Source organism: Linepithema humile, chromosome 4 (genome assembly GCF_040581485.1).
Source record: "Linepithema humile isolate Giens D197 chromosome 4, Lhum_UNIL_v1.0, whole genome shotgun sequence".
NCBI lineage: Eukaryota > Metazoa > Arthropoda > Insecta > Hymenoptera > Formicidae > Linepithema > Linepithema humile.
The window spans coordinates 21,443,565-21,455,972 of NC_090131.1; the positions used below are offsets into that span (position 1 = coordinate 21,443,565).

Sequence of the window (12,408 nt, forward strand, 5' to 3'; positions counted from 1 at the left end):
CCCTTTGCGGGCAACGTTCAGCCCGCGAAATAACACGATACCATCCCGCGGCGCGGTGAGAGGTTTGGCGGGACGAAAATGTGTTCCGGGTGTGTTCGACCGTTGATGAAATGGCACGGCGCGACGCGCGGCTCACATTTGACCGGACAAAAGAAATCCGCAATGATTACACGCCCATTAATCTGATCGCGCTCTTTGCGGCTTTTCGGTTTTTCCAAAGCCCATCGGCGGGGGGGACAAGAATCAGAATACTTCGCCCTGTTTTTCGGGTGCGCGTATTTTTATCACGGCTGGAATTCGTAACGCGATACTTTTATCGATCGATCAATCTGGCGCGCAAATAACATCGTTGGATAAACTTTTTAATCCCAAAACGCGAGAGGGACAATTGAAGCGCGCTTGAAGTTACAATATGCGAGCTGCAATAAAAATCGATACAATAATTGCGATTCATTTATGGAATTTTCTTTGCCGCGAGATCACGGGAAGAGTTAAAGCATTTCATTGCGTCCATAGAATAATTATACGTTGGATGTATCGACTGAAATATTCTATTACATCTCCAGCAAATTGTATCGGCAATTCTGTATAAGCTATATGTTTCTTAATTGTATATACTCTGGATAAAAATTGCTGGTCCCTTTTCCTGTGTCGCCCATTTTCTTCTTCTTTTTTTTTTTTTACATGAGCGCGCACGAACGAGCGATGGCCAACTGCGACAAAAGGAATTCATGATGATTGCGCAAATTATTTAACCTCGTTGCGAACGTTACATCTTTCACTATTGCTCTCGTCACCCGTTTTAAAAGGCAAATTGCGCGTGCGCCATATTTTTAAGGGGTTCTAGCGTTTACGCGGTATTTGTGTGTCGCTTCCACATTTGCGTATTTCGGTAATATTTCGCGTGCGACGGGATACAGTGAGGCCATTATAGAATCTCTGATTATCAGTATAATCCGATCATCCTTAATGGAATGGACATTCGATAACGTTGTGCAGTAATAAATTCCTGATCGCTCTCTCGATAATCGTTTTTGCAACTTTTATTATTTTATTCGCGGTGCAATGTAAATAAGCTCGTTAGTCGTCACAAGTACGACAGTGGAAATAACGTAGTATTTCATTTTTAATTCATGAGATATTAATGAAAATGCTATATTCAATGCAGCCGATCTGATCCGATCCGGCGCGGGAAGAATACAAAAGGAATCCGCTATGGAGCTTTATCGAGGAGCTTTGTTACGAGCCATTACTCCCTTCTCTCTTCTATCGCAACTATAAAATTGCGTCTTACGCTTGTTCGGAAAAATTTTCCCGCTTCTGTTACAAGCTGTGCAACTTTGTTATAAAGAGCGATCGTTATCCGTCCAACGAGTATACCTTCGATGTGTCGCCCAGGGCGCTATTTATCGTACTTTTACGTCAATTCACCCTTAATCATTGTACACTAGTCACGATGCGACATTCTCTTTGTACTCGCGACATAATCGACAATCGACCGCGGGCTGTCAGAGAAAATAATATCTGTCGCTTTAAATTGAATTGCGATATGCTTAGGCGCACAAAAGGCCGAGGGCGTTAAAATTCATCTAACGCGTTAAATTTTCTCAGAGAATGTTGCATGTTCTCTCAGCATATTCCCTTAATTGCAACGATGCAGATGCTTTAACTAGGGCAACATCGTTCTTAAACGAGATTTCGCTCAACGAGTCGCGGCAAATCTTCAGGAATATTTGACTTGATTGTCGATGTGCCGCTTCGCAATAGAACGGCGTGCTGTGCTGCAAGCAGCAGTAAGCTGCGCTGCATCGTTATTTTCCACTTTCTCTCAATTTCTTGCTGTTTTCTCAAGTCGACCCTTTCAATTAACCGCAATTCCGCACGAGATCCGCGCTTAACGAGCCGAGCCACTCGCAAAACAATGCGACAGCCGCGCGCGACGCCGTTACTTACACGAGTGTCGCGCGTCCGATCGAGCTGATCGAGCGAATTAAATGGACCAAAGCGAGAAGAAATGCGCGACCGCACATTTAACTTGGTTAGAGTCAGCTAACAGTGTTTTCTTCAAGATCTTGTCGCATCTCGTTTTGCGTGCATCGATCGCCAATTCGTTCCGATTCACGCGCATCGGGACAAAAATTGCATTCTCACCGGGACAGCCGGCTTGATGGATGGAATTCACGTTGAGTTATGATGTATCGCGGTTACTTAAGACGCGCATCCATAACGATCATTGACACGGAGCGCAGCGGCGAAGCGATAAGATAGAAAACGCGACGCGACGTCCGTCGGCCGCAAAAGTTCGCTCATAACCGGGCGCGATCGGGCGGCATACGAGCGCGCGCGCGCGCACAGATACGTTTACTATTTCACCTAGCTCTCCTCGCTGCATCGATCGTTTCGTATTTTTGCCGCGCTATTTGTGGGACGTAAATGTATTTATTTCGCATATTTACGATATTTAATACTTCGTTGTTCCACTCCGCGTGCTCTGCACCGCGGTGAACTTATATAACAATTTTCTGCGCGATAGCTCAGCGATTTATTAATTATTCCGCGTGGCTATTTCTCGCGCGAGATAGCTGCTGACGCGCGAGAGAAAGAAATACATTGTGCGCGCCGACTTGAGAATTTCAATTACTATCTGCAGAACTTACAATTAGCCTCGCGACTATAGCCGCGCACGCGGTCGATCCGCGATTTCGTAAGTGGGATGCACCAACAACCGGGAAGCGCCTACGTGTATATGTAACGATTATGCGGCGCTCGCAGTCGATACACCACGCGGCTAACACTTATAGTCTTTCACGTAAGCTGTACCCGGGGTGTGTTTCTGAAACGAACCACACAGCCCGTTATACGGTAGAACCGTGTAAAGTTCTGCTTGGTAGATCGCGACGGCGTAAAAGTTTCACGCGAACTTGCGCGTATAATCTTTTACAGCGCACTCTCGCTACTCGTATCTGTCTTATCATATTATTATCCTCGCGCTCGCTTTCTACTAGAACTCAGACAAAAGACCCCGAGTTGCTCGAAAACTTTGAAACAAAAATTGTTCGAGCTTTTTAGTTATCGGATAGTCGGAACAATTCGAGTGATCAGTAGTTTATCCAATCGATTTCTAATTTCTGAAGATTCAATTATTCAAACAATTCATCGGCATCGAAAAATATTCAAACGAATATGGTATTCATTAAAAACAGGAATAGCTTTTGTTCGGACTTTTTGCAATACAGTGCTTAACTTTACTTTGCTAATTTGATTTTTTCGTTCAACTTTGAATGAGACTCTTGCATATCTCTGCACCCGAACCTACTGCAGTTTCAATAGATCCGCCAATTTAAAATTTGAATGGAAAGTTAGATAGTTTGAATTATTCGACCACTGGAAAATTCTGAGCACTACTTCGTACGAAGAACTTGAGGCTCGATTGCTACTTGAGGCTACATTGCGTTCAATCTATCAGCTCGTAAATCCGGACGGGCGCGTGATGTTGCTCACGCCGTACGAGGCATTTCGTTCCGTAATTTCACGAAGGCGAGATTTGGTGGATAAGAGGATGGTGGTTTACGAATCGCCCGGTAGATTCATCCGGATAGATACGGTTTCGTAGGCCAGCGGTGTAAATGCCATCGGGGGCTGTGCGGACGGAACAAGCCGCGCGCGCGCATAGATATAACCGTATATCATTGTTCCCTGAAACTTCCGTGAGCTCCTGGCACGTCCTGCCGCGTGATTTCAGAACGAGCGTCGTCCACGTGTTTCAGCTTCGCCGCTAAACGAGAACTCGGCCGTAGATAGGATACGTATCGCGATTAAAATGCGCTTTTATGAGTTTCGCGTGTGTTCCTGGCCGTTGTTTCGGGAGCTCGCTCGCTCGCATCGCGTCGGTCAGCTTGCGAAGCAACTGCGAGAGCGAGAAAGAATAATTTGCAGCGCGTGAAATGAAATGGAAATTTCTTTCGCCTTTCCGGCATAAACTTCTGCACCTCGACACGCATGTATAGCGTCCGCTCGGCGTTTTTTGTCATCGCGAATAAAATCTCGACTCCCAACTCTCACTTCAAGGTGTTCGTTAACCCGCGGCAGGCGTGGTTCGTAATCTCCTTTCGTTATACTTGCAAAGCTCCAATAGGTCGTTAAGTTCCCCTCGCCTCCGTCCTGCCCCCCTATTGCCTCAGTCGATGGCTTTAGCTGTGTATAAAGAGAAGTCAGTTGCCGGTGACAATTAAAAGACCCCCTTTGCGCACCGTCGCGACGCGACGCGACGCGACACGCAGCTTTCAACGGCGGAATTTCGTTTGTGCTGAACGGCGCGGAAAAAAGCTTGCTGTAATTATCGAAACATTGGACGTGCCGCGCATAAAAGATGGTTTTCAATTACTCGCTAACTAGAAATGCGGGCTGTATCGCGTGACTCGTTCCAAAAACACAGAACGTCGGCGTGGTTGCTTTGAGCCGGAGGCCGGACCACGATACATTCCACAGAGAGATATTCTTTGCCGGTGGTACAGTTAAAGTGTCGCGATAGAATTTTTACGGGAAATGATTTCGGAGTGGATATTGCTGTGCAACGAGAGACAGCGAGCGTGCGATATATTTTGAATATCACATGCGTTTTCAATCGATGTAGAAAGAGAGAGGGAGAGGGAGAGAGAGAGAGAGAGAAAGAGAAAGAGAAAGAAGCGCGGTGAAGGAGTGAAGAACCTAAGCTTCTTAACCTGAGCTTAATTCGGCTCGCGTAATCCCTCGCCAGCGAATCTGGACATAAAGTCCGTTGCCAGCTTGCGAATGAACACGGAGGGCCGGCAAAGTTTCCTTCGTCCTTAAGACCCGTTGAATGCGCGCGCAAGTAATAGGTCCGCGGTCGGATAATACGACTTACGCGTCTTCGCTAATAGTAGCAGCGTGGCCCGGAAAATCTCCCTTCTATGTGTTCACAAAGTTTATTTTTAATTAAAAACGATGGTAAATTATCGTTATTGTATCACTCGGTATATATCGTGACTTTTCGTCTACAAACTAATTTATACCGTCGGTCTATATCGGCCATTCATAAGAGTGAGAGATATTTTTATATTATTTTTAATTAAAAATATGCTTCATTATTATTAGACCGTATATCACAAGGATCCAAGCGACGAATGTGAAATTTTGATGTTTGGCGTATAAAATATTGATCGTTTTGACAAGAGAGATACAGGCTGGTCTGAATACAGTTTTATATTCGTATATATCGAATATAACACGCGGCCGTCGATACGTATCGGCCGCCGCTGCGCGAGAAAACGACCGAGATTTTATCTCTCCCCCTCCATCTCTTCGATATTCAGCTCTTAAAATTATTCAAGCCGAACGAATCAACGTGCGGAAAAGCCTCTTCGCCGCAAAGGCAAAACTGCCTTTATCTGCAACGCCTGCGTAACGTCGAGATGCGACGTAAACTTGAAATAAATAACGCGGATTCGATGCGAGCTCGTATTTTTTTCTGCACTCTAGGCGATAAAAGCACCGATTGCGATAAAGATAATCTTTATAGAGCGACTCGCGTCGCACAAGCAAAACCGTAGAAAGTGTTTAGTCTTCGACGGAGAGCGCGTGGCACGATACGATCTCGGCATTGAACAATGTCGAAGCGACGACGGCAAACCGGCGGAAGAATATCGGAAAACGAGCGCCATCGGGACGCGCGCACTTTTGTGTTCGTCGACATAGACATAGAGCGAAATTGCAAGCGCGCGCTCTCTCGGTCTTCCTTTCCCCTATACGCCGCGAGAAAAAGGCAAGGTAAACCGTCGTTGCTTTTTTGCGGTTTCTATGTGTGTAATAAAACGGATAAGAGGAAAGTGTGGTTTATGGTTCACGAACACGTTACATGAAACGTTACACGCACATGAAAATATAAATCTTAATTATCTATAGAAAACACAACTATCTCCCCGTAAAACTCGTATTTTTATTGAGCGAAAAATTTTATTAATGTCGCTTCCTGCTGAAATTATAAATTTAGAATGCGCAATAAATAAAAAAATAATCTTACCGTTTGAATAGAAATGGTGTAACGTCTGACATATTAGATTAAACTCTTGTTCGTGCAAACTAGTATAAAAACTAGCGTTGTGTCGTTGATTCGAATCGAACGGGAATGAAATATCGGATAATCCCATTGGATTCATTACGATTCCTGAATAGTTATTCTCTTTTGTTTCTACTGGGAGAAACAGCGCTAGTATTATTATACTACAACTGGATGTTATCGGCTTTATCGTTGCACTTTATTATATGCACTACAAAGGGGCAAGATTCTTATCTGCCGCTTACCGATGATTCCTGTGTAACAACAAATCGAGAGATTCTCCAGAGTGCACTGGGAATTAATTTATATTCTCATTGCTGTAGAATTAACCGGCTTAACGGTCAGTTAGTTACAAAGTTGATTGTGCGAGTAAGTATCGAATGTGGGAAGGAAAGAAAGGCGTTGTTATTTATTGCTTTATTATTTCAAAGAATTATTGCTTTCACGAACAGTGTAGAGAAAATACCAATTTATGGGACCAACAATGTAAAATATTACGTTAAAAATATTCCGTCCGTTACGCGCGTGCACGAAAATATGCATTCGAATTATTTTCAGTATAATTTGTGAAACATAATTAAAATAATCATTATTATCTCGCGTTATTTTTGCCGAAGCGTCGAACAAATTCATTTCATCACTTATTGAAAATATCTGTAACCTGAAAACAAAGTAGTAGAATAATTAATAAATAATATATTATTTTAAGCATGAAAATTATATATTTTGTTTTCTAACGTGTTTCTTAAACTTTAACGTTAAAATTAATTAACCCAGTTAATCTCAGAGCCATACATGCATTTATCATAAATCCTGCTAATTTTGTACTCAGGATTAATATGGCAGGACGCAAGAAATTATTATTGATCGCTCACTGATGATATCAGACTAATGATAAACTGAGACAAATCCCATGACACATTCACCTACCAGATAGATAACTCGTACATGCATGTCCATGGCTGATCCTCAGCGGTATACTCGATTAGAAAAGCATCGATTCCATGGACGTTGATTTCTCCTATGAAAATATCGCAAATCGTAAATTTTGTTGCTCCGGAAATTCGACCGCGTCGGCCAAGACGGGGATAATCGATATGCTTTATCATGTTGAATTATTCAAACCTTACACAGCTTATTCCACTTTTGGCATTGGTCGAATGGGAGTGATCTTACCGCGTCCGGAAGAAAAATTTTATGCGCGCGCGAACGTATTGTTCGATCGTCAGCGCGCGACTGCGTGGCGAATGGATGCGTCATCTTGATGCCGTAAATTTACAACTTGAATAATCTTCTGTCTCTTCTTTATTTATGCTTCGCGCCGATCATGTACTTTTATATTTCGAGAAATATCTGATCGTTAAATTATTTTGGATAATATTCACAACAAAGTAAAATTATAAACCATTTTAAAATGGACATGTACGTTAAAACAAAGAAATTATTAATTAAGTCTGATAATTAAAATGAGATTTAAACAAGATTTTAATATAAAAATTATTTATTCTGGAAAAAATATCTCTCTGAAATATTTTTCAATATTGAAGCAACCGGAAAGCTGTGTACGAAATTGTTGTGGGTTGTTTGTATTTCTTAGCAGCTATATAGATATATACATGGGTAATTTTATAAGCAATTTTTATGCCGATCGATCTCTGGCGCGCTGAAGTAGCTCACGGATTCGTCCAGCAATCCCCGCATCCTGCGCTCAATTAACTTTTGCCGTTTTGAAAAAACAAACAGCGGAAGCGAGTTTCTGTCGCTCTCTTCCGTCTCCTTTATAAAACTTATAACTCGCTAAATCTACTTTAGGACTCGTAGTAACGATTGAATAACGAAGAAGAGGTCGAAGCGTCGTGTTTGTATCTGCTAGACTTAAGAAGATTTATTCCTATCTTCTCTATAAAGTTAACCAATTATTTTTATAAATACTGGAGAGAAAGTCTTTTCTATTTATAATTTGAAATCTTTTCGTTTTATAAGTTAAAAACTTAAATTATTTAATGTTTTGTCCGCTACTAAAAATTTTCTTTATGATTTATTTTCAACATTTCAAAGATATTGCAATGTATGATTAGACTTTATACATATATTAATATTAACTGGAAGATTAATATTTATTATTAAAAATTTATTTAAAAATTTAAAGACAGCGAATCACATATTAATGCGCTTTTCGATATCATTTAATAAATCCGTCGTTCACGTCGTTGAAAATCCATTTGCCGAAAACGCAGTAAGATGACGTTTCTTCGCAGGAAAGAATATACAGTCGTTTGAGATAGAAAATTATACTGCTACGCGACCTTCCGCTAATTGCCAAGCTCCGCCAAGCTTTTCGCTTATTAAACCGGCGACGATGTCTCGCGTACCGGCGAAACCGCGTTGGATAATTTACGAGCGAGCGTTGACAACGTAACCATCTGATTCACGTGGAAATTTGTCGACTCGCGAGGACAATTTGGCATCATAAATTCACGATTCGCGACGGTGCTTGGTTACGAGACTTCGACGTAGAGAGTTTTCCGGCTAAATGGTGCATCATCGTCACCGCTGGCGCGTTCACTTTCGCCCCACGTTATCTCTCCGACCCCTCTTTCGAGCCCTCTTTCCTGACGAGAGCGCGTGACTTCGGGAATTCTTGTTCCCCTAGAGGGACCGGGACAGTCACTCTCGTTCGTTCTCCGTGCTCTCGGGACGATCGTTTGGCTAAATAAATGATCGGCTGGAAAGTCATTTCGTTACTTACGATGTTTCCACCCAGGGTTTGAGAGCAGGAAAGCTGCGTCGGTGGATTGCGAACGTGGGGTGCTCGTAACTCATCCCTTTCCTCCGAAGTCATTCTCGCCTCTTATATCCGCGTTTCGCTCTTAATTCCCTCGCTTCGTGGCCGAAGCCTTCGAGTGCGAATCGATCGGGAGTTATTGTCCGCCGCGCCGCCGGTCGCCCGGCTAGCGTTCCCCGCGAACGCAGGACGATAAATTACGTTCGCAAGCCGCGGCGATAAATAACAGGGAGCAGCACGCGGATGGCGCGCGTTGCGGCAAGAACCGACGTTCCTGGACGACGGAAAGCCAGGAAGCGCGAGATGGGACCTCGCAACTGTCACGAACACGCTTACGAGTTATCAGCGGTTAAAGTTCTACGCGCTCTATTGCAATGCGATACGACACGAACTTGCGCCGAAGATCAACCGCACGGCGGCCGTTGTTTCCATTTGTGTTACTTCCATGAAGAGGAAGGGACGGTCTAATATGCCGCCCTTAATTTCCTGCTACGTCGCCCTCCAATTTGTAATCTTTCGTCACGTGCCGCTACTTGAACACGCACTTTCGTGCCTGCGTTCGTTTGTTCGGAAGATGAGACTAATTTCCCGTTTCTCGAGCGGTTGATAAGGGCGTGTAGTAACGAGATACGAAGACCGAGAGGGAGAGAGAGGGGAAAAATCGAGAACATTTGCGCCAAGATTGAAAAAATTCGTTTTTTTCCGTTTGGAGAAAAAAAGAGGGAGATAGAACGATAGAAGAGGAGAGAGAAGCCGAGCGAGATTCGAGTCGCTGCTTAATCCTCAGCCAGAGTTCTTTTGTAGAACGACTACTTCCGCCGGATGAGACGTTACTCGAAAGTAATCCGAGAAATGGAGCTGTGTGAGTGAGAGCACCGGAAGGGGATTTTAAATACAGCTGCAGTCGCAGTAATTGATGGATTAAATGCTATCGCGTCGCGCGGTTATGCGCAGTCCACGTCGCGATGCACGTCGTACATATCGTACTTTACTCGCCACTCTCTCACCGTCCGCTGATAAGCAAAGTTATTTAATTGCTCTCGATGCTGGTACTAGACCATCGGATTACACATATGGCGAATTGGCGTATTGCACGCAAATAAACCGTATATGAAACGATTTATAGACGTTTTCTGGTAATTATATGGCGGAGGATATCGCCGGAGTTATACCACCGTTCTTTTTAACGTCGGGTGTAAATCTTTTAAGCGCGCGGATGAACGCATGAACCAGGTTTGCAGGTTTACGAGGTATACGAGCAGATGCAGGTATTCCAGTCGAATTAAAAATAAATTGAGTGGTTTCCTTCTGGAAACTCGTCGATTCTCGAAATAGACTGGCGAATATATATACCTCGACTCCCCGACGAGAGGTATCTGTTGGTAAAATTTCTTCGTTCTCTTATCGCGGTTAACCCGTGTCGACGTAGACAAGTCGGCAATTTCACAGCATCATATTGGTATCTAACAAAAATCGCAATCATGTTTTATTGCCTGTTGAACGTCTTATTATGTAACAAATTGCTAAATTTATATCGCGCGCGCGCGGATGTGTAATTTAATATATATTTAAGAAAATACATTTTAAAATATAATAATTTTGGAATTATATATAATATTTTCAAGATTTGTTTGAATTTTTTTATTTTTTTTATTTTATTAAATTATAAAGCAAGAACGTAGTTTTTTATATTATTTATATTATTATATAATTACTTGTAATGGTAATTATATATTATTTTTTGATAAATAGATAAGGCTCTTTTAATATTCAATCAATTGGTTAATGTATGAATTAATAAAAACTGAACAAGAGGTTGACGACGCGAGATTATTTAAAGATACTTAAAAATGTTTTTAAATTAGTAACTTATAGATGACTAAAATAAAAGTGTCTTAAACAAGAGATATTTTTTCTTGCAGTTTTAAAAGTAGTCGAAAAGTGGATCAAATAAATCTTCGTTGGTTAATGGAAATCGAAATATATTTCTGAATATTTGCATCGCATTAGACTTTTTTTTTTTTTTTTAATTTGCACTGTTGCTAATTTATAAATTTAATGTCGTCTAATGTCACATTTTAATTGTTCTCAGATTAATATCGAAAGACTGACAAAGTAAGCTTTTCTCTCGGAATTCTTAACTCTACTTCCCCTTTAAGTGCATCTTCCCACGCTATAGCGTGCAATCGAGCGTTCGTCATGAAACTCGTAAATATCTTTATACGAGCAGGTGTATCGAAATATCGTATATGTTGCTAAACAAAGATGACGGATTTGCAGAATCATGAAGCTATATAGTGCAGCATCGCCTGTATACATTGGATAACAAAGCTATGTTTATTACCGCATTGCATTTATGATTTTTATACGCGCAGAGTTACGTGACAGCTGACCAATTTCGCAATAAACTCGAGAGAGTACCTTAATGCGCCAGTTTTCTTAAGGCAATCTATAACGAGTCGCAGTGATATTCTTCGTCATCGACCTCGACGACAATTTTATTTCCTTTCCGTGTCTCACGACTGTATTTTTACACGTCTAGGCAAGTTCCATTGATACAGTTCTTCCCCGAAGCGCACATACACACGAGAACTTAAGAAGAAATCGGAAATATTATGACACTTTGATGAACAAAGTATCATTTAATATCTCCGTGTCGTATAAATGTGTTTTCTCATATTCTACCGTTTTTCGCTGAATTGTTTCCCCCCCCCCCAAGCTTTTCTAGCTTTTGTACGTCCATTTGTTTAAAAATTTTAGCTTTTCAGAAAATATTTAAAACCTATTCGCATATGATTATCTTGAAATGCAGTTGTTAATATTTTGTGATGTATTTAAAGTGCTTTTAAATTGTAAAGTAATTAAAATGTAATTAACGAGCTTTTGCTCATTCTGCCGTAATATTGAAAATACAACAATGAAAAATATATCAAAGGTATTGATGTAAAATATATTTCTATTCTACGGTGCAATATTATTTGCTACAATTCAGATAGTCAAATGTCAGCAATGTTGACACCTTTGACAACAAGTGTGATCAAATTTATTACTCTTTTTTTTTGCCAATATTGCTAACGTCTATCTGAGAACATTAATCGTTATTAATTGTATTGTAACTTTTATGGCCAATTAAGCGATTATTGCATAATATGGTGAGAGTAATTTTACTTTGATTAAGTCACGTACAATTTTAATGTCTGTAGTTTAGAATTTTAAGAAATATATGTCAGTGCAACATACAGGTGTAATTTTTTCTCTTCGTTTTTTTTCCATTTTTTCCTCTAGTTTTATTTTTTCAGTAAAGTCAAGCATGATGATGAAAATAATCAACTGTAACACAAATCTCACTTCGCGACGCAGTTGATTACATCTCGTATTACGAGACATTCTTTTTTCTCTCTGCTCGCTTTACGTTCAATATAGTTTTTCTTCATCGCTACACACGCTGCGTCGTTCTTTCGCGCGCAAGGCACTCGGTAGCACGTTTTCACGCCGGCTGTAACCGCTCGACCAACCGAAAATTTACAGCCGCGCCTCTCTATTTCGA

General features: G+C 41.4%; 1 protein-coding gene and 1 long non-coding RNA gene across 2 annotated transcripts in view; one reads left to right on the forward strand and one right to left on the reverse strand.

Annotated features, from left to right (window-relative positions):
• shg (shotgun) overlaps nucleotides 1-12,408 on the forward strand; it is a 139,385-nt gene that overhangs the window by 88,012 nt on the left and 38,965 nt on the right. The window lies entirely within an intron of this gene.
• LOC105672162 (uncharacterized) lies at nucleotides 6,609-7,339 on the reverse strand. The gene is made up of 3 exons (XR_001100767.2): nucleotides 7,207-7,339; nucleotides 7,007-7,097; nucleotides 6,609-6,737 (listed from the first exon to the last, which is right to left on the reverse strand). It is a non-coding gene; the product is annotated as an uncharacterized lncRNA (long non-coding RNA).